Source organism: Alligator sinensis, unplaced genomic scaffold (genome assembly GCF_000455745.1).
Source record: "Alligator sinensis unplaced genomic scaffold, ASM45574v1 scaffold1291_1, whole genome shotgun sequence".
In the NCBI taxonomy this organism is placed as follows: domain Eukaryota; kingdom Metazoa; phylum Chordata; order Crocodylia; family Alligatoridae; genus Alligator; species Alligator sinensis.
The window spans coordinates 309,878-335,404 of record NW_005842219.1 but is presented as its reverse complement, the minus strand read 5'-3'; the positions used below and the strand labels follow the sequence as shown (position 1 = coordinate 335,404).

General features: G+C 43.4%; 1 protein-coding gene across 1 annotated transcript in view; it reads left to right on the top strand.

Annotated features, from left to right (window-relative positions):
• LOC102382400 (autism susceptibility gene 2 protein-like) overlaps positions 1 to 25,527 on the top strand; it is a gene marked incomplete at its 3' end in the record, with an annotated part of 430,875 nt that overhangs the window by 99,262 nt on the left and 306,086 nt on the right. The window lies entirely within an intron of this gene.

Below are 25,527 nucleotides of genomic sequence, written 5' to 3'. Positions count from 1 at the left end.
AAAGGAAGCACTATATCAGACATAAGTTTTAATTGAATAGACTTCACCAAAGTGTATCAGTTAGCCACTATTCCATCACAACAGCCTAAGGGAGTTTGGCTCCTTCCACCTTTGCAAAAATGATCAATAGTTTTCTTGTGACCGATCTCATGGGACAATGATGGGTAAGCAATAGTCTGGAGGTGGGGAAGGGAGGAAATGAATGAGATTTTTTTAAAATTTAGGATAGTTTGTTTGGTGTAACAGCGGGCAGCAACCCGAAGTAGTTGACAATAATGGGTAAAGAACATGTGAAAGACCATTGTGTAACTTTGGTGAAAGAACCAAAAAGTTGCCCTTACCCATGTATATGTATTTGCAGAATGAAGAGGCCAAATTTGCTTTTTACTACAAAATAGAGCTGACTGGTTTTTTTCACCACTAACCATGAGTTCTGTAAGATGGACAAGAGTGAGAAATACTTACAAGGGAATCTGAGACGTTGGGATTTCTCTGCAAAAATTTAGCAAAGAAATTTAACAGTTCAGCAGTTTGATTTACAAGGTGCCAGGTGGGAGAGAATTTCAGAAGCCTGCAGCTGGGCTTGGTTGGCTTTGTTTAAAAAAAAAACAAAAAACACAACACTTTTTTTTATTTAATGGTTGAAATGAAAGATTGTCTATCTGTCTGGTTCTGCTCAGCCAATAAACACATGAACGTGTCTTGCTTCAAAACCAGTGCAATTCAGGGCTGCCCCCATGTGTGGCTGTGAGCTGGCAGATGCAGCTGCAGGACTGGGGGCTTAGTTACAAAAAATTATTTTGACATGATACATTATTTTAATGCTTTGGGAGCCTGGTTGACCTATTTGGCTTGTGAACGTGAGCACCAGGAGGATTATTTTTTTATTTATTTACTTTGGAAAGTTTGCACTTGAAAGATATAAGCTTGAGGTATGGAGTTGCATTTTGCAGGTGCCGGTCCTGTGGCTATAAGGTCCCAGCACCCTTTGTTCATTTAAATAATCCTGTGTCCTCAGTAGTTGTCTTTCACAGTGAGGGTAAAGATTAGAGCCTGGCTTTTGTAGCCTCTTGGTGCCCTGGGTTCTTAGGGATTTTACCCCAAACCCAGCAAAGCTAATGCAAAGACTTCTTAAGAACTGTGTCAAATCGGAAGGGTTAAATTGAAGAATAAATTACCAATCAGCCACAGGGGAGGGAGTGACAGGCCAGGCTTTTCATCTGCAGGTCACTACTTCAACCCCAAGGGTCATTTCCATCTTATGCTCACTTGCCTCCTCTGAAATAAGGAGGGGAGCTGAGTCCAGGGCTGAGTAGGCTGGTGTGCACATCCTAATTGGCACTAATTGGCAGTATTTGTGAAGAGGTCAAGGATCTGGCCGATTTGGCGAAAGCATGGCTTTTTCACCTCTTAGAGATTCAGCTTCTTGAACAGCAGGGGAAGAGGGGCAGTGAAGGGGAAGACCACACTGAGCCTGCCCTCCTATAGTGCCTTTTTTTTTTGTAGCTATAGAGGTGACTGTTTTCCAGCATTGTTAGTTGGGTTTGAAATTCATCCCCTAATCAAAGAACAAGGCTTATGTACCACTTAGTCCTTAAACCCCTCAAATAGGTTTAAAATGGTGCCTAGGCTTAAAGCTGGCACCCAGCGCAAGGGGGAATCTGGCCCTGACGGAAGTGAACTTGCTTCTGTTGCCGGCACTCATAAAGAGGGAGAACAACCTGCTAGAGGCCTGGAGCTTGTTAATTTTCTGTTTTTTTTTTTTTAATTTTATTTTATTTTTTTATTATTTCAAGGCAATTCTTGCTCGGTAGAGCAGAGATCTTTGATCACTTGGCTTGTGAGGGAGTTCCCTCTTCAGTCTCTGATGGTTTGGCTTTTGTTTCCTTCCAATAATCTCCACAGCATTAGTGTCATCCTTACCTTGCATTTTCAGCTCAGCCTTTTCACAAGGAAATGGAAACATCGTTCTCCTGTTAAACAACAGACGGCAAAACTATTATAGCCCCGGGTTTCTAAGAGCATTAAACCTACCTGGTTCGGCTGAGTTGAAAGAGCGTGTAGAACGTTATCCTGGTTTCTAAAGCAAGTAAACCCATCTCTTTGGTTTTGAGATGGATCTGTCGGCCAGCTACTCAAACCGATGCATCTATTTATTGGCTAGAACAGTGCTTCTCATCCTTTTTTGAACCAGGACCCATCTGTAAACATCAATGGCCGGTCCTGACCCAGTGCCCCTTACTCCTGACCCGCTGCCCCCCTGTGTGTGGGGCATGGCGGCAGCCTCTTGCAGGCTGGAGCTCTGCCACCCTGCAAGGGAAAAGCCACGGTTTCACATGTTTGTCTCCTTTAAAGGAGAATCCATTTTTAAAGTTTGTTCATGACCCTTTCGTGTCTTCTGGTGACCCACTTTTGGGTCGTGACCCACGGGTTGAGAAATGCTGGGCTAGAAGACTTACCAGCTCAAAATCGACTTGTTTTGGAGGTCTGTTCCGGCTGCTCTCAAAATCAGTGGCCAAACTCTTTGATTTCAGTTGGGGGCAAGGTTCAGGCCTGAAGGATTCATTGTCCAGAGATTGCGAGGCCCTCAGCTGTTGGTTTCCTTTTACTACAATCCAGACCTTTCTTACAAGATACCAAGTGTCTTGTCGAACACTGGAAATGAACAAGTCGGAAGCAGGGCGGCATTTATTTGGTTTTCCTCCTAATCTGTACAGGACCAAAGAAATCCAGGAGCTCAGTTGGTAACATTGTAAAGCAGGAGCAGTTTTGCATGCAACTGTTACTTTGCTACTGCCTTTGCTACACCGGTGTGCTTCTGCACAGTGCCAAGTAATCACGTTTTTTTCTTTCTGAACTGTGAAATGAATGCTGAAATCCAGCTTAGTTTTAACTGATAGAAATCCTCCTTTTTAAAGGCGTTTCTTATCTAAATGTAAGCGGTGTATTTTTTTTTTTTTTTTTTTTAATCCATGGTTCATCTGTCTTCTGTTTGCAAAACATCAATGAAATATGCCTAGTAATTAGCAAGATGGAAGAGGGCTTGAAAAACCAGGGCATTTACTTCAATTTTTGCCTTTTATGCAGCCTTTCATATTTCAACTGCCTTCTAGGTCTGGATATTTGAGTTTGACCTTTTGAAACGAAGTAAAAAACCTAATGCTGTTCTCTGATGCTATCAAATCGTGTAATGCATCTGGCAGCAGAAATCACACTTTCCTAAAGGCGACCTACATGTGTATCTAGTCAACTGAGGCATTCTTCTAGTGCTACAAGTTCCTTAACAACTGTAGAAAATTAATTTTCAGGAGGGGGATAGCATAGCTATAATCTCAGCTGCTCTGTTCAGCGTTAGGAAAATCGTCGCCAGAAAGCAGCTGATACCAGCCTGCTTGGAGAAGTTAAAATTTGAGATGAAGACCAGTTTTTGGAGTGCTTTGTGAATGTGAAAAGCATGGAAAATACTTAGTGATTTTTAGATTTAACTCTAAGCACCGTTGGGACAGTGACTTGCCTGAAAGCAAGATTTATTGCGAGTGAGGAAGTTTGCAGGGGGTTAGGAAGGGGGAACATTGTGCTGAGCTTCATAGCTTGGTGTGTCCCTGTAATCCTTCTCATGCAAACTGTATCTTTCATATTTAAAGCTAGAGATGATCATAACATTTATGTCTCTGTAAACAAATTTGCTCATTTTTTTTTTTCAGTTGAAATCTGGTTTTATTGCTATGTTTAAAAACAGCAAGAAGGAACCCTGCATAGTGTAATGGGCTTTTCTTTAGATGGATTAGAGCTGACTGGCAGGAGTTTACATTTCCAGAATAGGTCGTGTTAGAAATGTCTGGGATCCTGTGGCTTGTGGGATTTTCTGAATGCCTGGAGCTTTGTGCTATAAACCACTTTTGCTTTCTATGTGGAAAGGCTGATTTTTGGGTGACTTCGGGCTCTTGGTTAAGCGTTGGGGTCGATATCTCTTTTAACACAATGCTGCTGTCAAAGGATGTCGAAGCATTTGCAGATGGGTGAGCCTTGGGACTGTCGTCTGAGGCACCATAGGCAGGTATCATTATTTCTGTTTTTACAGATGGATAAACTGAGGCAGAAGGGCCATGCCCAGAATGTGTCATATGCAGGCACCTGCTATGGAGGCATATAGTCTCAGTGCAGCCTGTACGTGCATCAGGGATCTTCTGATTTTTTGCAGTTGTGACTCCAGTTCTACCAGGCAAAAAGGCCGGTCATTGGAGAGAGGTAAAGAATACAAAGCAAGGAGCCCGTCTCGTTGTACTCGGTGGGTCTGAGCCACGGAGAGGATGAACTAGGCCTGGCTGGACAATGACACCCTTTTCTCACAATACTATATAACTACCATAGAGCTTGCTGATTAGGTGCGGCTGTCTGCAGTGAAAATGGGATTTGATGTTCTTTTTTTAAACATCCATGCATGAAGAAAAGAACTATTAAGCCAAAAATTAAATTTCACGTGGGCAGCTTTTTCCAGTAGTGCCTTAAGCTGTTCTGCTAGCTGAGAGATAATGCCTCTTACTGGCTTTCCAGTTATTGCTTTAGCCCCTTCACGAGGTTGGGTGTCCATCTGCTGGTTCCTTGCCTGAAAGACCTTTCAGTGGTAGTTGGACTAGTTCGCTCGGCCAGCGCAAACAGTCAGGATGGCTTGTTCTCAAAATGCTCTTGAATTTTGAGGCTTGATTAGGGTCTGATGCTAGTTTTGCATCCGTATAGCTGTGCCGCTTCTAGGGGGCATGTTCCCAAGGAGGTGGAGAGTAAGAATTGGGTCTCGTATGCTTTCTGAGGTTCCACGTACAAACTCATGCTGTGCTGATAATTTTAACCTGCAGGCAGTAATCCCACAAAGTGAAGGAGGGAAATGCAATAGGGCAGGGGCTCTCAACCCAGGAGTCATGAAGTCACAGCAAACACGATCTTCCTACATTGCTTACCTACAAGAGGGTCCCTGTATGGAAAAATGAATGCCACTTGCTTCAGAAATGGTGCATCGGGGTGAAGCAGCGAAGAGAGAGCCATGTCAGGGGCCCCTGTTGAGATCTCAGTTGTATGGAAAGGTTTGTACATCGAAAGATCTTCTCCCCAGCCCCCTTTTTATTTCTGTCCATTTTTCTTAATTAATAAAGGAAGTCTACCTAGAGATTACTCGGGTTTAGCTTGCAAAAAAGCATTGCTTGCACAAGCATTGCTTTGTGCGCCCCATGTGCTTACTGCTTGGTGTCGAGGTGTAGCTCTGTGCTGTGCAAGGAGAAACTTGGGATTTTGGGGTTAAATCATTCCCTCTACAGAGAACCAGCGAAAGGCCGCAAGCATCATGTTAAGATCCACTAAAAATCCTTGTAGCAAAACCTAGCGGTAGTGCAGAACTTAGATTGATGGTTTGCACAGGTCTGACTCAGCTGTATCACAGAGCCATGACCCTTTCCCTTCATACAACAGATGCCAATGCAGGGTATTTTGCTTTCATGGTCCAATTTATAAATGAACCTCAAATTCTTAACCCATTTTTACTCATGGTGACTATGCAGTAAGTGTAATCTTATATAATGTTGCATCTTGTTCCTTTTAGTCTTGAGGAGAGAGGTATTTGGTTTGTTTGGTTTTTTTTTTTTAATTGAGATGTATTCAAACTGTCTTTACCTGGTGTTTTGGTACCACTGAGGTTTTATAACACAATAGCTTTGAGGCAAGCTGGTAGGAGTGCCAACTTTGCTGATATTTAGAGCCATAAAATTCTGGATATTGGACAAGCTCTTAATTGCTCTGAATCTTAGTCTTAATAAGTGTTGGATAGTTTGTCTTAAAACAAGATGGTTCTATTTGCATTCATCTTCGGATATAGGTTAGCACTTTCCTTTTGCTGTCTTCTGGAAAAATAATTGAAGATTAATTTCTGTTTTGTGGTTAATATGAGGAGAACTACTGTCGACAGAGCTTGGCCATCCTCCCTCCACTTGGTCTTGTATATAGGTGGTGCCTTCTGATCACTTTTCTCAAAGTTCCTTAATTAACCCCCCTAATTAAGGTTGTGTTTAGGCATATATCTTCAATGGGTGTAAGAATCCACCTGCATAGATTCCTTTGGTTTAGACTGAAGCCCTACAGTGAATGATGCCCATAATATATGCCTTAAAGCAAAAAAAATTATGGTTGTTGTGTTTTTTATTAGTGTTTTTTTTTTTCTTCTGCTTATTTAAATCTTCTTTTTGGATCAAATCAAACTGTGGCAAGATATTCCTCAGGGTTGCAAATCAGTTATTTTGTTCATTTACTGGCGGGTTGATGACTCTGTCGTTGTTCGCATAAGTCAATATCTCACAAATGCATTCTCAGTCTACAAAACACCGCGCTGCTGAAAGCTGCAAAATTATATTCTCTTCTCTGTTCTGATCAGCTGATCGATAAACCATGCATTTCCATAATGCAGTATTTACTCGCTCTACGGTTGAAATATAATATTTACAGTTGTAAATATTCTTCACAGCTGGTAGCTGGTTTTTTCATCCTACTTTTATGATAAATTTACAGTACATTGCTATCTCCAGGCTCAATTCTGCATGTTTTTTTTTTTTTTAACCGTCTCATACAGGGGGGGAAAGAGAGACTGCTTTGAAGTATTGGGTAGTGTTTATGCATGAAGCTGCTTGTTTCTTTTGGGTTGAATTCTGAATGTAACCTTTCCTGGGCCTGGCTGTTCATATTGAATACAAATATTATGAGTTTATAAAATGCTATCGAAGGGCTAGTAAGCATAATCTAAATCGGACATCCCACTGCTCAAGTTAACCTGCACATATATTTCTTTAACCTTGTGCACTCAATTTTAAAATGAGGCTGGACTAAGGCAAGAGGATAGACAGCAATATTGTGCTTGAGGCAGTAAGAAAGGCCTGGGATTTGCGTAAGATCCTGAAGGAGATAAGTATGTTCAGCTCCTATTTAAATTTAACTGGGACTTGGGTGCCTTATGTCTTAGGTCTCTGCTAAAAATCCCATTTAGGAGCCCCTAATAAATTCTCATCCCTCTATCTCGTGTCCACTAGTTTTAGCAAAGGCATTAATAGTATGTGAATTGTTGAAAGCTGAAATAATTTGGTTATTGCCAGCTGCTGTCAACTTAACAACCTCATTAGCATTTTTACGTCACCTTTCCGATTCATAAATCACTTTCCCTTTTTGTTGGCAAGCAGGTTGTAAATAAAACAGAAAGCTCTCTTGGATTAGACACGCATTAGATCATATGATTTAATGAAAGCATTGATGTGTATGAGTTGCTTAGTTTTCTCCCCCTTGTGTGCTGTCAAGCTGCATCATGAACAGGAAATGTATGTTTGTAGAACTATAGCTGTTTGTTAGCAGCGTTCAAGATGTAGGAAGTTGGTTGTTTTTTGTTTTTTTTTGTTTTTTTACTCCCAGAAATGTGTTAGAGTAGTAATGAAGTGTGTGGGCAAGAGTGCCTATTGATTTAGATTGTTTTTATCCTCCGTTTCAAGTCGTCCTATTGTTTGGAGACACTTATCACAAGTCCCATTGCATTTGGGCAGAACTGAACACTTACAAAGACAAAAAGTGTTACATCAGGTATTCTATTAGCAACTTCAGGGAATCGATGAGTCCTTTCAGATAATAGCATGGGTCACACTATTCAGGCACTCACCAAACCAAATTGGAAATCTTGGGTTAATATCGTTAGAGAAGTTAATGATAGAATTGATCACAACCTGTTGTTCCCAGAAATTGGATCTATTTATATTCAGGAAACAAATTAATTTACATTAGCAATGTGATGATGATCTTACCTCTCCTATACATGTTGCTCTGGAATATCATAATGTACTACCTGGCTGTTGGGTAGCTATACAGAGGCTGTGCATATCAGGGTTGCTGTTTTACAGGTGGGAAAGTGAGGCAGAAAGAGATGAAGCGACTTATCCAAGGTCACCCAACTTCACCGATAGTTGAGGTGGGACTAGATGCCAGGTTCAGTGAGCTTCATGCCAGGTTCATGCTGTTTTCTTTTCCGCTTGTGTTAACATAGCTGTATAAATGCTGCTGCTGAAAATTATACAATATGGCTGCTTGCAGATGTGGGGAGGAAAAAATGCTGCTCTACTTTAAACTCTGTGCGCCCCTGTGCCGAGCCTAGCGCATGCCCAGAAGAGGCATCATGTTAGTTGGACTCGGCTCACCCAATGTATGTATAGATCAGGCGCTTTAGTGGGGCTTTTTTTGCGCTTTAATCTAATAGCTGATTGACTCGGCTTTAGATAAGCGCCAAAAAGCCCTGCTGAAGTGTGCGATCTATATAGACACTGCAAAGCTGGGTTGACCTAATGTGCTGCTGCTTCTGATAAAGTGCTTTTTATTTATTCTTATTTTTTCCCCCCCATGTCTGTTCGTTCTCTACGAGCAGTTATGTTTGATGCTGAGTAAAAGAGTAAATTGATAGCTTCAGTCCAGTTCGCTTTGGTGGGGTGTCGATCATACATTGGCATAATATTTGTGCAGGATAAACGGGGGAGAAGGGTGTTTGGATTGGTTTTGGGAGGTGGGGGTTCAGTACCTGGAAGCGCTGTAGAGCCCTGGTCCAATATCTCTGTGCCTCGGGTCCTTCTCTGCATAATGGCAATGGTGCCTCCTTCCTCTCCCTCCTTTGTCTGGCTGGTCTTTCAGAGCAGGGACTCTCTCCCTTAATAAGTATATAGTATGTGGAAGGGGCTGATTAAAAGGAAGCTATGACATCAGGTGCTATGGTAGGATCCCAGAAATTTGGGATTCACTGCAAAACTTGGTGCTCGACTGTTCTGCTATGGCCCGTGGGTCTGCCCATCTGTTCGCTGTCGGGAAGAACCACTGCTGTAGACGTCTAACCTTCCGCTCTTCCTTTAGTCTTAGTGCATGTTTTGAGGAGATCTTTTAAGCAGTTGACCAGAATTTAAACTAATAAAAGAAGTAAAGACTTTGACTGCAGCTATTTACCGTGTATATTTGTTGGGTCCTTCAAGTGAGTATTTATGCAAGGGCACAGCCTTGACTACATTGTTTTCATTCTGCCTCTATTAGCTAATACAAAAAGTGAGGTTGTGTAATGAACACAGCCTCTTTTAATATTGCTATAAATGTTTGCTAATTACCATCTGAAGATCAAGGTCATATTAATTACAAAAAAAACCCCAACAGTTCTCAGCACTACCAAGCAACTGTCCTTTTAATTTTATTTGTTTTAAATGGGATTAATTAAAGATAATATGCCTTCAAAACTTACAGCTTTTCTTCATAATATGTTAAAGAAAACCATGAATGGCTCTGTTGTAAAATAATTGACTACTGTACGCTCCACACATCTGTTGTATGTGGCAGGAGTGATGCCTTGACTGAATTGTATTAGAGCCAAAAAGGGCATTCAGAATAAATGGCAAAATAAATATCAGCCTCTGAGCAGGGTTTGGCCTATTGCCTCCTTGAGCATAAATCTGAAATGCAGTTCTCTTTTGCCAAGGGGACTGTTAAGAGCTCTGGGTCTGCTTTCATCAAAGAATATGGGTAAACTCCCATTATTGGTAAGCAAAGTAACATCTGCTTGCTATAAATGGGTATGAATGAATGGGGAAGGACTAAAAATGCATTGTTGCCTCTAATGTTGGGTTTTCTCTGTTGCTGACCTAAAAGCATGATATAGAGCTTTCTTGGGATGTTCCAAGTTATGACCGTCTTAAAGGATCAAACCCTCGAGAGATCCTATTCATATGAGGATCCTCTGAATGAGGGAGTCATAACAGTTCAGGCTGGGGAAGATCATGCTGTCCATTGATCCCTTCTGATATGTAACCCAAGTATACAGATTTCATGGGAATAGGCTGGGTATCTTGATCAACATCATGGGGAAGCCTCTAGATCAGAATACATGAGCTATTGCAGCTCAGATTAAAGACCCAAGACCATCACTAGCTGCTGTGATTCACAGTCTTGGTATATTGGTAGAGAGATATTTTTTTAACACCTGCACATACCCATTTTGCTCAAAGGAAGGTTGTTCAAGGCATCTGAGGCATACAGCAGTTTGAGTCTCGGCGTGGGCTCCATTCAGACAGTGGCCACCTTCATGGCCAACACACTGGGAATTGAATAGAGAGTCCTGAGAACTAAAATCTCAAGCTGCTACAACTGGAGCTAAAGAACCAGCTCTCTGTCTTATCTCCTGGGTGTAACAAATGTCATCTGTTGAGAGAGCCAAGGGGATTGGTAACACATTCACCAGTAGTTACACGAGTTACAGGGCATCACATTTTCCAAGGTATGTATAACACTATTGAGTGAAAGCAGAGCCTCCACCCTGGCCTAGACTCAGCGTACTTTTAGCATCCAAGCTTCTTCTCTCCATGCTGGCAAAGGGAAATTACTGGAGTGTTGATGAAGGAGCTCAATGTTGCTAAAATGTTTTTGGCAAGTTGGCATACTTTGGCATGTGTGCGGCTGTTGTGTTTTGCTTGCCTGGGTGGAGCTAGATATCTCAAGCTAGGTAATTTGACCTGGTCCCTTGAAAATCACAGCTCTTGCATCACTACATTCTCTGATTGCCTGCAAAATGATATCTAGCGATTCTGATTTGTGTTAATCAGCATAGAGAAAAAAGACAGGAGAAAAGGAATTAATGGCGCCTGTTCTCTGTGCTCTTAATCAGTTGTCCTGCAGCTGAGTGCAGCTTTTACAGATGAGTGGTATTGCGGCTGAGGAGCTTTCTTGCCCTCCTCCTGTCTGTACTTTGGGAAAAATACTCAAAGGATAAAAATCACAGGATCGGTAAATCTGTATTGCCCAGTCTGGATTTCAGTTTTAGTCATAAATTCTTTGCTTGTCACTTCTTGAACAATGCAATGACAGTGTTCAGATACGTGCACGTGCAAGAGGACGACAGCCCCTTGTTGGGTTTTGTGTCTCTAAAGGTGGAATTTAAATATTTCAGTAGCAGCTAGAGTGAGGCCCCATTGTGTTGGGCACCATCCTTAACCTCAAGAGGTTAAATCCAATCAGACAGGATAGAGGCACAGGGAGTAGAAGTATCCCCCTTTCATAAAATGGGAGCAAAGGTTTTGATCGAGGTAGACCTCTCATTCTGCCTAATTCCTATTTAGGCAACCAAATACCTTGTGAGGATCTGGGGCTTAGTGACTTGGCCTACATAACACTGGAAGCGTGTGTGGTTTTGGGGCCCAAACTGGAGTCCCAAGTCCTTTAATCTTTCCTTTTTGGTTATACCAACAGTGACCATCGTATTTGCTATTGTTTCTGGAGGGAGCTGCCTTTGTCGCCATCTGAAGAGTGTGGGAGGGTGGGGGAGATGTAACCTTTTAAAATGTTATTTTCCTTAAATTGTCTAATAAAAATAAGGCGGTGTTTCTGAGCCTGGTAGTTTTTTGCATGCCCTCTTGCCGCAGGTCTTTTTTGAGTCCGATCTGCACAAGGCACCTGGGTTATTTTCACCCCTTTGGAGCGGGGGGCAGCATCCACAGCCCAGCTCGCCAGCTGAGAACTGTTCAGGCAGCACAGCAGTGGTTCTCAGTGGGGGTGCCACCAAATTCAAAAAACTTGGGTGGGTATCACTAAAAGACCTGCTCTTCTTTCTCCCACATAGGCTGGATTCTCCTCTTCTTTGTGAAATTCTTCATTCCCCCAAAGAACCGTGTCTGTCCTCATAAACACAAGGGATTCACACTGGTTAATTTGCACTAGCATGACACAGGACAGGGATTTTTGGCCTGTCCCTGTTGTCTCGAGGAGGTTTCAGCAGAATGGGGCAGTAAATACTGTAAGCAGATACTCCAACGGGAGTTAAGTGGGTTAAAGAAGAAGACTGTTCATTCAAGTTCGGTGTGTTCACTTTTTGTCCTTTGGTAGGTTTGAAACAGGACCTTTAACATTAATGAATGTTATAGTTAAATACAGTAGTGGAAGGGATTGGGAGCTAACGAGCAGCTTTATTTAAAAGGAAAAAAAAAAACCCCTACACTGTGAGGTAGTAGCTAATGAATGAGAAGATTGCTAAACTCCCAGTTGTCTTCATGGCAAAGAAGACTTAATAAAGGTCTTGACTACTACTGAGCTAACAAGATGCTTTTAAAAAAAAATCAACAGAAACTGTGTAGCTGGTAGCAGAATAAAGTGTTTCTTACATCTAACAAACAAACAGACTGCTCTGTGACAGGCATAACTGAGATCTACAAAGGCGCGGACAAAAGGAATCTAGTGCAGTGGAAAAATTAGTAAGAACAAAGGCTTTTTTTTTTTCCATGGAAATAACTGACACCTTTTGATCATAATACGATTGTGATGTTCAGTGAGCTTCATTTAGACATAAAGAAGCTTAATGAGTGAAAGCTCTCAAAACCACTGGCTCAGGGTGTGGCTGCATGCGTATTTTAATACTGGCTCATCATAAGGTGTACAGGTGCCTAGAGGGGTTTTGAAAAGCATTTACATATCTACGTCCCAGTGAGTTAAGCATCTGGCTTTAAGGGGTTTGCCTGATTCTCCCAGAAACCAATAATTGCAGTCCTGAACAGACATGTTTTCTTTGTCTTTTAGGTTGGGATCAATACATCCTGAAGGAATCAAAATGATCGTTTTAGAGAGGGGTTTTTATAATGTTCTCAAGCTCTGCACCTTCCTTGCAGCTGTGCAGATGTTCAGGGAGAGAGAGAGGGAGGCTGTCTCCAAACTCTGGGCAAGGTCACCACTGCAGTAGCTATTCTCACAGCGTTGTTTGAAGACCCTCAGCCTCTTCCTCCAACTAGTCAGGGGTGGTATCAATGGAAGTGATGCAACAAAGTTTGATCTTGGAAAAGAGCTGTAGAAATGGACAGGCCTTGTGTAAGGTGGTACAAGAAGGGAGAGTCAAACAAAGTTTGATTTAAATAAGCTCACTTTGAATAGGGGGAGTATGTGGCAAGATGGCAGATAAAAAGTTGATGAGGGACCTTTCTGTTACATGAGTATAATGGGCAGGTCATAAAATAAAACTGAATCGCATTTTATTATCGTTAAATTAGTCTATGGGACTTATTGCCACAGGAGACTGCAACAGAGCTCAAAGTGTGAAAGCAAGAATTATTAATTGGAAAAAGCTGTAGTCTCCATTAACAGGGTAAAAATTCAAGGTCTTTCTCTCACCATACTTCAGGGCATAAGCTATTTGCTGGCTAGAATCAGGAAGCCGGTTCCCCAATAGCTTGGTATTGGGCACTAGTGTGCTCTATAGGCGCATGAATGTTGCTTTTTTATGGAAAGCTGGTAGTGGCCATCAGCAGAGAAGGCTTGCTGGTCTTTGTATATGCCAGGTCTTACTTTGGCATGTGCAATGTGCATGCTGGTTGGAGATGTTTCTTCTGGCATCTTGAAACCAGTAATGGTGGATGTCAGGGAGGGTATTGAATAGGGGACAGATCCCTCTCGATAAATCCAGTTCACTGCTGTGCCTCTATCGCATCCACTTACACCACCGTTGGAAACTGGATGCTGGGCTAGGTGAACCATTGGTCCGACCCAGTTTGGCACTTACTAGCATTTTAATGAGCTTAGTTGCATTGAAGTGTACACATTTTCTTCTCATTACATCTGCTAGCTTCAAGTTTATAGGCATAAACTTCTTGGGTAGACTAATATTACTTGGCCACTCTAGCATGCAAATTTTAAAATTTAATATCTTGCTGCAGGTCTGTTCATTTTTATGCAAATTCCAATGTAAGATTATATTTTGCACTTTTAAATTAGAAATTAAAGTAAATTATGCAGGGAAGGAACATGTGGAAAACGGCAGCCTTATTTTTTGCATTTATTTTCTTAAGTAATCCGAGTCATTTGAGTAATATACAGATGCACATCCTTACAAAGGAGTAAGACTAGAATAGCAAATGTTGTTTAAAACACTGTTTATATTTCTAACTATTAATGAAGAGGCAGCAGTTACTGGAAGCTGTTACACAGCTGTCTCTTTCGATATAGTTTGTTTTCTAACAGTTTAAAAAAGAAGAGAAAAAAGGTGCAAGCAGCAGATTAATTGCAATGAGGCTTTTCAGCATTTAGGTTTTTCTAAAGTACCTTTTATTCCTCATTCACGAGGAGTCCATTTGTTTACTTCATGTCTTAGGCAAGGAGGACAGGAATCGGTTACTGCACCCCATCCATCAGGCAGACATTTCTCATCATCCTCAGTCCATTTGGTACTCTCCCGTTCTTGTAGGGAGCTTCCTTCTGTAAGGCTTTATGAATAGTAAACTATAGACTTAGGTTCCAATCTTGCAGTTGTAGCCCCTGGCATCGGCCCCAGTATTTGAATGGAGTCTCCTTAACATCTGCAGGGGTCCGTGCTAGTGAACGCAATGGTGAGCTTGGAGCTTCAGTTTGCTGGTGCCTTTTTATGAGTGCGAGGAGGGAGGTAACACCCCAGGAAAAAAACACAGTAATAGTAAAGCTCGGTTAGAGCTTCTGATGCTACTCTTCCCTTCCCCAAGAAATGGCTGTTCTCGAAGTATTCAGGAACAAGTTGTGCTTGTGGACCCAGATTTCCAAGACTGCTCAGGTCCATGTTTTAAAGGACTTGGCTCTAGAGGATGGATTTTGACCAAAAAGTTGCAGGAAAAGGAGAGAGAGGTGAGGCTGGCTATACAGATGTGTTGTTTCCCTTCCCCAGGAACACCACACCTTGTGTTAACAGACTAAAAAAAGGTGTTTGACATTCCCCATGTGTCCTGAGTTGCCCGTATCCTTCCCTCTGCACTGGTTTGGGTCCTTTCTTTTCAGTTTTCCTGTTTGCCACTAAGCACCTTTCTCGTTGTTTCATCCTCTGCCCACCCTCGCCCCACCTAGCAAGGAGCATTACTACATCCTCTGCCTTTGTTTTCTCTCCCCATTCCCTGTGGCTGTCACCACTGAGAGATGCCCATCCTGGGATGGAGAAGTAATCTATCTTCCCTCCCACTTGAATTGTCCACCTCTTCCCCAGTTATAGATGCTCATCCTGGGACGGGGAAAGTAATCCATCTTCCCTCCCACTCAGGTTGTCCACCCCTTCCCCAGTTCCTTGCCCTAGTCTGGTTAAACTACCCTCTTTCCTGCCTTCCGGCCCTCCTGTGATTAGGTCCTTTCCCTGTGAAGTACTGGACACTTGCTTCTCTCATTTGAAGTAGCGAGAGAAGAAATGCTGCAGCCTGACTGGGCTACTATACACGTGCAGGGAGGCTGCTCTGACGTGCTGAAATGCCAGTGTGTCAGAGCATACTCGATTAATCGAGTTTGCTGGAGCGTGGTAATTCCCGTGCTCCAGCAGACTCCAGCGTCATGTGCATCAATGTCCCTGTGCTGAAAAATGGTGGCAGAGTGCTTTAAACCAAAAATCGTTCAAGCTCGTTAATTCAAAGCACCCCGTTGCCACTTTTCAGCTGCTGCACGTGGCGCTTTAATTGACATGGCTCTTGGAGCTGCGCTAATTAAAGCGTCCCTGCCTCCTGGAGCACATCTATAAATGCCCGTAGACTGGTAGAAGAAAAGCAGCGGCAAAGTTTGGCCAATCAGTCACACTCACCATGACAGCCTCCTTAGAAAGCCAGGGATGCAGTGAACGAGCTGGGATCCAGGCCTGAAATCTGGAGCCACTGATTTCAGTGGCCAGAGGTCAGACAAGCCCAGAGGTCAGACAGTTTTCATAGCTTACTTTGCCCTTCCCAGCCGCACTTCCTCTGCCAAGTGTTTGTGGTTAGGAAGCTGGCTCTCTGGAGAGCCTGGGGTGGTGGATTTTTGCTTTGCTCAGTGAAGATTGGAGGGGTGATGTCCTATTAAGATCCTGTTCTGTTATAAAAGGATGTCTTGTTATTTGAAATACCTTGGTTGTGTGGAGTGGAAGAGACTTATGTCTTTAACTTGTATGGTTCAAGTAACAAATAACTCTTCCAGCATGGAAGGTCTGCTGAGGAACTTGAGGGTTTTGCAAGGTTTCGGCCTGAATCACACACGATACTTGGAGACTTTTGCCTCCAGCACATTGGACACTTCCACCTTTCTGTGCCGTTTTCCCTTAAAATGGAGGAGCTGGATGGGTACGAGTCAGCAGGCCCGGATGACCTCCATCCACGGGTGCTGAAGGAATTGGCTAGGGTCATAGCTGAGCCGCTGGCATGGCTGTTTGATAGGGCTGTGCGAGGCTTTGGACAGAGCTTCGGATCTGGAGAAGCTTCGGACACTTCGGGGTCCAAAGCAGCACGTCCGGGTTGAAACGCTGCCTCGTTCGGCTTCCTGAAGCGCTTTGGAGCCGCCTCGGAGATCCGGCCATAGGGTATAATGGGGAAACAGTAAAATATCTATAACTTTGTTTTTTGTCTGATTTGGATGACATTTTCAGAGGTGGTAGACTCTGCAGAAGCCTGCAAAGTTTCAAGATTGGTGCAGGAGCTTGGGGGGAACGGCACCCCAAATTCTTGAAAGCAAAACTCCTGTCACATCTATGTGTTACAACACAGGGGGGTCAAAACTGCAGGAGTGGTAGCTCTTGCTGAGGCCACAAAGCCTGCCAAGTTTCTCAGTAAGAGCTACCAGCCCTGCAGTTTTGACCCCCCTGTGGTGTAACACATAGACGTGACGTGAGTTTGGCTTTCAAGAATTTGGGGTACAGTTCCTCCCAAATCCCTATACTGCTCTTCTTGAAACTCAGCAGGTTTCATGCTCTCAGCAGAGGCTACAATCTCTGCAAGTTTCATCCAAATCAGACAAAAAACAACAAAGTTATAGATATTTAATTGATTCCCCCCATTATACCCTATGGCTGGATCTCCAAAGCAGCTCTGAAGCTTTGGCTGGATCGAGGCGGAAACCCAGTCCGGAGCTCTGGATCAGATGGCAGCCATCCGACATGGCCGGATCCGAAGTCGGATCGGATCGCTGCCAACTCGCACAGGCCTACCATTTGAGCACTCATGGTGCTCCGGCCAGGTCCCTGAGGACTGGAAAAGGGCCAACATGGTGCCCATTTTTAAGAAGGGGAGAAGGGATGAGCCGGGTAAATTAAGGCTAGTCAGTCTTACCTCTATCCTTGGAAAAACAATGGAAAAAATCATTAAAGAGCGCATATGTGAAGGCCCAGCAGGGGAAATGATGCTGAAAGGAAACCAGCACGGGTTCGTCACAGGTAGATCCTGCCTGCCAAACCTTATAGCCTTTTACGACCATGCCACACACTGCCTTGACACTGGGGCTTTGGCAGATGTCATCTACCTGGACTTCAGGAAGGCCTTCAACACAGTTTTGCCTCCTGTTCTCATAGGGAAGCTAGCAGGCTGTGGAGTGGACGCCTACACAGTGAGGGGGTGGCCATCTGGCTTTGGGACCGCACCAGAGAGTGGTGGTAGACGGGTCGTTCTCGGCCTGGAAGGAGGCGGGCAATGGTGTCCCGCAGGGGTCAGTCCTTGGGCCGGTGTTATTTAATATCTTCATCAGTGATTTGGATGAGGGTGCGGGGAGCACCCTGTCCAAGTTCACATATGACACCAAGTTATGGGGCAGAGTTAACACAGCAGAGGGCAGGGAGCAGTTACGGGCCGATCTGGACAAGTTGGAGCAATGGGCAGAATGAAAGAGGATGCAATTCAACAAAGACAAATGCAAGGCACTTCACCTAGGGAGGAGGCACACCCAGCACACCTGTAGGATGGGGGAAGACCTCCTTAGGAGCTCAATGGCTGAAAGGGATCTTGGAAGTCATGGTTGACGCCAAGATGAACATGAGCCAGCAGTGTAGCGAAGCCATCAACAAGGCCAATCACACCTTGTCGTGTATTAGCAGATGCATGACCAACAGATCTAGGGAAGTGATGCACCCCGTCTATGCGGCACTGGTCAGGCCACAGTTGGAGTACCGTGTCCAGTTTTGGGCGCCGCACTTCAAGAGGGACACGGAGGACCTGGGGAGGGTGCAGAGGAGCACGACTTGAATGATTAGTGGCCTCCGTGCAAGACCCTACAAGGGGAGGTTGAGGGATCTGGATCTCTTCGGCCTTCACAAGAGACGTCTGAGGGGAGACCTTGTAGTAGCCTATACCTTTATCAAGGGGGAACAACAGAGAGTTGGAGATGTGCTATTTACCAGGGCATCCCTAGGAATAATTAGGAATAATAGGTACAAATTAGCGGAGAGTAGGTTCGGGTTAGACATTGGGAAGAGATTTTTCACAGTAAGGGTGGCCAGAATGGGAACGGGCTGCCAAGAGAGGTGGTGCAATCACCTAACTTGGAGGTCTCCAAGAGGAGGCGAGATTGGCACCTGGCTGGGATCGTCTGACCTCGGTCCTTTTCCTGCCTGGGGCAGGGGGTCGGACACGACGACCCTACGGGTTCCCTTCCTATGCTACAATCTATGAATGTGTGAAAAATAAAACCAGTAAGTCTGCACTTGAGTTTTACCCTGACCAAGAGGCAGCAAGGGGCCATGGAGCCAATTGGCATGGCAGACGAGCGTCCTTGGGCACTAGGGCCTCGATCCTGATTATGGCCCAGGAATTAACCATAATAAAAATGGATAATGCGCTTCTTGTTTAAGAAGCATTGTCCTGAGTGAGTGGAGTCTAAGAGCTTAATTCAGTTGAAATTTAGAGAGCCAGAGAATCGCATTATGCAGCTGGAAATGCTGAGAGTTGGATAGATAGCGGATCTAACAGGATTCTGCCCCCACCAAGCCTTACTGCACAAGCAGATCCACAAGTCACGGCTTTCCTGCTAGAGCTGTAATGAGCTCCCCCAACTTTGAACAGTAATAGCTGGCACATAACACATGGCCTTGTTGTTTTGCATTGTCCAGACCCTTACACGGCAGCTTCATTTTGCCTGTTACAACTGCACGGGCGTGATTAGTTGTGTATAAAGGCCGTTCTGTTTGGCTAGCAGTTTCTTTGCTGCCACGTTGACAAATGCTGTTTCCAGCAAAATGCACAAAAATAAATAACAGCAAAGGGAAGGGAAATGCAGAAGCTAAGTGCAATCATTTTGCTTCTCGGGCGCCATTCACATTTGTTCTCGGAGCAGCGAGGGCATTACAAGAAAACAAACAAACAAAACAAATTCACCGAGTCCCGATATTCACATTACACAGCCTGCATTGAAGGATTTGTCTCTGGGAGTGACCCTTAGCAGCACCGGATTCGCCATTGAAATAGATCAGAGCGGGGGGTGGAATAAGCAATCCTTCAGTGTACAACGGAAGAGTTTCTGAACACAATATCGTTTTTTTTGAAAATCAATACAGTCTACAGAACACCTAAGGGAGTGGCAGGCTTTATTGCTTTAATATCCAGACTCAGTTTATAACTAACATTTCCTTGCAATAGAAATAAAAATTTCTGGATAAAATTTTCAATAGTGTTTAGAAGCTCATGTCCCGTTGCCTGGCCATCAAGAAGTGAGGCGCTATCGCGGTACGTTTTATGCTATAGCATAAAATTATATACCCAAAGATCCTTGTCTGCCTATGTTATAGTATAACATTTTATGGTTGGTTACAGTTTGCGTCGTCAGACTTGATCACTGCGTGTACCTCAGTTTCCCTATGTAAAATGGGGAATGTTAACATGTAAGGTCCTGTGTGATGTTATTAATGTTTGCCAAATGCTTCGGGGTCTTCTGATGAAAGGTGCTATGGAAGGTACAACCATGTTTGGTAGCATTAGTACAATTTCTTAGAAAGTCTGTGCTTTTCCCTTGGGTCAGAAAGAGAGTTGAAGTCAAATGGTGTTAAATGGGGCTGATGTGGAACAACATAAGCCTGTGGGTTTGTTTCTTTAAATGGGATCATAGGATTGGATGCGCTAATGAGTCCATAGTGCTTGCAGGCAATAGTTAACCCAAGGAATTTCCATAATAATCACGTGAAGCCTTTACCCGTACCTCCTGGGTGGCCTCCACTCCTATGGACCTGTTGCCACCTCAGTGTTATAGCTTGATCAAAAATATATGATTTTTGATGGCTATAGGAGACAAGTGGCTAAAGGGATTGTATTGCACCTGTTAGGAGGAGGCGAGTGGTATGGAGGTATCTAAGAGTGTTGGTAGCTCTCCAGGCACGTGCTTAGGAGTACCTGCCATGCCCATCAGGCAGGCTTGCTTTTCAGCTTCTTTAGATACAAGCCCCCTGAAGATATTTAGATGGATAATGTTCCTGTTCTCTCTGCTCCCCACCATATTTCACTTGTCTTTACCTATACAAAACAGCCCCTGCATCTTCCCAATTTCCACGGGGAGCGAGGCAAAGATGTTCTCTGTTTCCCAAGTACCATAGGGGTAATGCTACGCGGCACTCTGCGACTTCCATTCATCGTGGCTGCTAGTGGGGCCAGCAACCCGAGCTTTCTCCTAGGGCAATTCCCAGTCAGTCTTTAGTTAACTTCCTACCTGATCTTCTAGTCGGATGCATGGAATTGCTGTCTTTTGGATGTTCTTGCCAATAAAAATATAAGTTTTAATAACTTCTGAGCTGCCAGTATTGTGTCAAGAATCCCCATAGTTTTATTTTTCCAAGCAAGTTAATATTTTGTGTTAAATGTTCTGCTTTATGCTGTATCAGAAATATCTATACGCGCACAGGTGCGTGGTATTTATTGAAAAAGCATATGTTCTAGGAACATAATTTAAGGTGCAGACATAAGCATCTTGTTGTGTGCTTTGAATAAAGTCTCGGGGTGGGGGAAAAGAGTGCTTTACCATGTAATGAAGGGTTGTTTCATGGCATACCCCTGCATAGGCAGCAGAAGGGCCTATTTTTAGACAGCACTACAGAGTTGGCAGGATACAATCAGTGTTTGAGCAGAAATTGTTATTCCGTGGTTTCACTTGGCTCAGAGAAACGGAGAGATGAAGATGTCGAGAGTATTTTTTTTCAGTTCACAATACCATGCAGCATAGTCCTTACTCTGTGTGTGTGTGTGTGTACACATACAGCACTGTGTGTGTGTGTGTGTGTGTGTGTGTACACATACAGCATAAATATATATTTATAACAGACATCTGTGGCTTTTTGCCTTGCATAGGATTGCCAACCGTAAACATCCTAATATTGTGTGTCAGGCCACATGTAAAGTGATGAGGTTTTGAGACTGGCTCAGATACCATGAACTTTTAAGAAAGGCTTGTGATTTTTAGGTCATGAAAGTTGACACCCTGGTATAAAGCCTACATTTCCCCTGTTCAGTTTAATCCTGGGGAGCTGCTCTGAAAGTCTTTTCCCATTGCCCTCCACTTATTCCAGGCTCTTGCAATCACATTGGAGTGGGCAGATCCCTGTAGCTCAGCAGGTCTTCTGCGTAGGCATAAAGGTCAGCTCTGCCTAGATCAGATTTTGTTATTAAGACTAGTCACCCAATGAGAGACCAATAAAAATAGGAGATGGGACCAGCAGTACAAATAAGAAAAGCACAATTTCTTTGTATGCTTGCACTAATACAGGCAATATCTATGGCCGCTGTTTTTCCTTCCAGCTGCCACCCCTGAATTGCTGCTGTGCTGGCTCTGCTTGCCTTCTAATTCTTTTGTGATTTGTGAATGATTAAGATCGAGTCAGACAGAAAGCGGAGTTGGCACAGCCAGGCTGTTACTCTATTAGAAGGTCCAGATGTACTGAATCAGGGGTCCGCGTTGCTTCTGATGAGGAGAAACAAAACAGGGCACTAGTTAGGTTTAAAGGATTTGGTAAAGTGCACGTGTCACAGTTCTAACTGCCTTTGATGGGTACCAGATGGCAGGCAGAAAAGGAATAGTGGAGCAGGGTGGGGGAGGCTGAAGGAGGTTCTTTGTGACTATTTTAATGCAAATATTGCATTTAAAATTTCTTAAACTTTTTTATATCTAGTGCATAATTTACCCACCACCCCGCTGCCTCCCACACACTCCTGTTGTTGAGATTGATTGATTTGTATGCAGAGGATGCCAGACAGCTTCTGATGGGTTTTAAGCCATTTTTAAAATTATGAAATAAGGCACTTTCAGTGGCTTACACATCCTTGTGGTCAGCCTCCCAATCCCAGGAATTTGCCACTTTGTCCCCAGGGAGACAGGTCTGGCCAGGGAGGTTTGCTATTGCTAGCATTTATTTGGGTTGTAACTTCTTTATCTTGGGAACCTAGGATTGGAAGGGCTCCCCTTGGGCCATTGAGACCCAAGCAACCATTTACCTAAAAATTCCTCCAAATCATCACTTCCAAGCTTCCCACGCAATTATAAGGCACAACAACAGAAATATCCAGAAATGTGTACCTGGGAAGAGAAGATGAGTATGTGTTATGAACACACAGACACTCGCTTACTTGTGTGTGCATTCTCTCTCTCATGTACTTACACACGCATGTGAATGTGCGCCCTTTCACGTATTTTCTTACTCGCTTTCATGCACGCACACATGCACACCTCCTCTCCCACCAGGAGTGCTGAGGTTGCTAGTATTTGCCACGTGCCGTACAAGATGCAAATATTAAGCCAGTTCCAACTCTGAAGCATTTAGAATCTTAATTCATCTCTAATTAGCTAAATTCTCAGGATGACAGTGTTTTTTCTTTTAAAAAAAAAATGAGTTGGGGAAGAGGTGAAACTCTGATTTCAATTTATTTGTACAAAATTATTTCAACGTTATAATTTCTTCCGTCACTTGACTAATGGCTTGAAAAAGCAAAACAAATCTCGAAGCGAGTGAACAGATGATTATGCATAGCAAAGGTGCTGAAAAGGGGCAAATCATTTGGCACGGCAGAGGTTCCTAGTTCATTATTCTTAAGACAGTGTGTTTGCAACTGAGACCTGCCTTGGCACTTAGATAATTGAAAAAACACTGAGATATTAGGATTAAAAATATAGGCTCACATCCTTGTTGGTGTAAATCTGCGTCGTTCCTTTGACTCCAGAGGAGCTGTATAGGTTTATGCCAATTTGAAGAGCTGACCTACAGTTCATTTTTCAGTAATTGGGCATACTTCAGCAGAGCTTAAAGATTACTCATCCTAGTTGTAGCAGCACGGCTAGGTTAACTATTGTCAGGGACATGGATCAATAGTAAGCTATTTCCCTCTTTCTGTGGGCAGTTGTCTCTACCTCCCCATCTTATGTCTTCAAATAGATCATCGAATACCCGCAGTTTTATGTATCCAATGTTGAATGTTCTGGCTGTCATTGATGCTTGGGCTTGTCGCATGTTTTACATTTGGACCAGCTGAAGCTTGTATGCTAAACTGAACAGGGAGGGAGGGAGCTGGTACGAGTGGCATACCGAGATCCATCACTAGCCAAAGAAAGGGGAAGGTAAAGTGCCCCGTCAGAAGAACTTAGAGTATCTGCAGCATCATTTAACTGTTTAGGAACAAGTAAGGCAAGCTGGAGATCTTTTCGATTGACCGTGTGTGAGCTCCCAGCCTGTGGCTGCCGTGCATACTCTTCTTCTGACAAGCTGCTTCTTACTAAAACCAAGTGCAACCCCACTCTTCATTAGTTGGAGCAGTCAGAGAAGAGTTGCAAGTAGAGCTGCAACCACGATGTTTAGGGGGAGAAAAGTGTACATTTCAACAAAATTTGCACAACAGGTACCTTAAAATGAAAATGCTTTGTTTCAGTTGATATTTCGGTGCATATCTTTTTTTATTTTAATATTTTTTTTGGTATTATTTTTCCATTTGTTTCATGATGGGTCAGCTCTGCCACTGATATGTCACAATACAAGACTGGGATTATTTCAGTTTATTTTTAAGATCTTTAAGGGCAGCCACTACTTAGTTTGAACCATCATTTTTTAATTAAACTTTGTTGTATTTGTATCACAATGAAGCAGTTAGACACTTTGCTTGGCTTGAATCTACAATCCCATAGGAGGGGTAATGAGAGCAGCTGTAAACCTACCTCGGCTAGTTTTGAAGGAGCTTATGTGAAGACTGGACTTTATGGCTTAAGAGGTACCTTTCTAATCCTGTTTCCCTAAAATGTGGCAGCCTGGGTCTTAGTTGCCCAAATAAATAGCCAGGTCCCCAATTTACAGTCCACCCTGCCCTCTGTGACATTGTTTTTGGTGCTTGTTACCTGGATGAGCTAGATTAAAGCTACCATGAAGATGCTTTGCTGTGCTGCTGAGATGCCTCCTTTCTGAAATGCAAGTCTACCTGTGTGCCAGACTGTGTCAATTGATTCCTTACAACAAAAACAAGAGACGCTTTGATCTGGAAAAGAAACGAAGCCTGGTACCGGTACCAGGTAGTTGCTGCTGCTTTTTAATGATTTTAAAAATAAACTATCACAGTTGAACTTTTATTTTGTCACTCTGTCGTGGCATCATGTAAGAGAGATCTAAAAATATGAAATAGAGTTATACAATTCTAAAATGATTTCCCCCCCTCCCCCCAAAAATTTAATTTCAAAACATGGTTTTCATTCCATATTCTAATGGAAATGAGATTCAAAATACCCGTTTCCCACAAGTAGGACGTGTTGAGCATTGGCTGTCTCTGCATGCTAGAGCCACTTGGTTTCTGTGCATGTCGGAGCACAACCAGAAGGAAGCAAGTGTTGCCGTCGCACTTGATCGTTCTGGAAAGACGCAGCTCTTTAATACCAAAGGTCCGCGATAGGATCATTATGACACTGAAGCAATAAAAGTGGCTGCCAAATGGAGCATAGTCTCATTTTATCTAATGTCTCTCTAATCCCAGGGTCTTAATGAGGGTCTCCTCTTAGACTGAGGTCAGGCAAGAATCGTCAGCCTTCAGCGAGAGGAGAAGGGCAAGGGAGCTATGAGCAGGGATGGCTTTACAGGGAAGAAGCTGTGATGTGACGTCTGCTCTGTCCGCACAGAAAATAGTGACGTTTTGTCTATGTCTTGCTTGCTTGCAATGGGATTAGGACATCCCGGCTGCCCCTTAGCTAGTTTTAAGGGGTCACGTTGCAAGAAGCAATGTTGTGTGTTGCTTTTGGAGTCGCACTCTTCTTTAAGATGCATTTATTTTCTGTGGTTGTGAATATTTCAGGTCACTTAAAAAGTGGGTGTGGTGGGGTGTGTGAGCGGGGGTATAAGCATCTTAAACTGGGGCAAATCATCAATAAGAAATAGTCATGTTACAAGTAGTTCAAATGACCTGTACTGCCTGAGGCTTCTGTATACACTGACTGCTTCTGCTGTGGGCATTGGTAGCGTCTTGCATCCACAGGTCTTGAAGGACTTAACATCCATGTATTTAATACCCATTTTGCTGGGTTGCTTTGGTGCTTTAGTAGCCCCATTTTAAAGATGTAGAAGAGACCGAGGATAAGAGGAGTTCAATGATTTGCCCAACTTAGCAGCAGCAGAGCCAGCCATGAAGTATGAATGTTGTGACTTCTGAGTCCAGGCATCTTCATGATCCAGCTGACTCTTTTTTCCCCCATGCATGCCTTACTGTCTTATTTTTGTGCTCCCCCTTTCCATTGCCATGAACGTCACAAATGTGACATTGCAACTCTGCTGGTAAA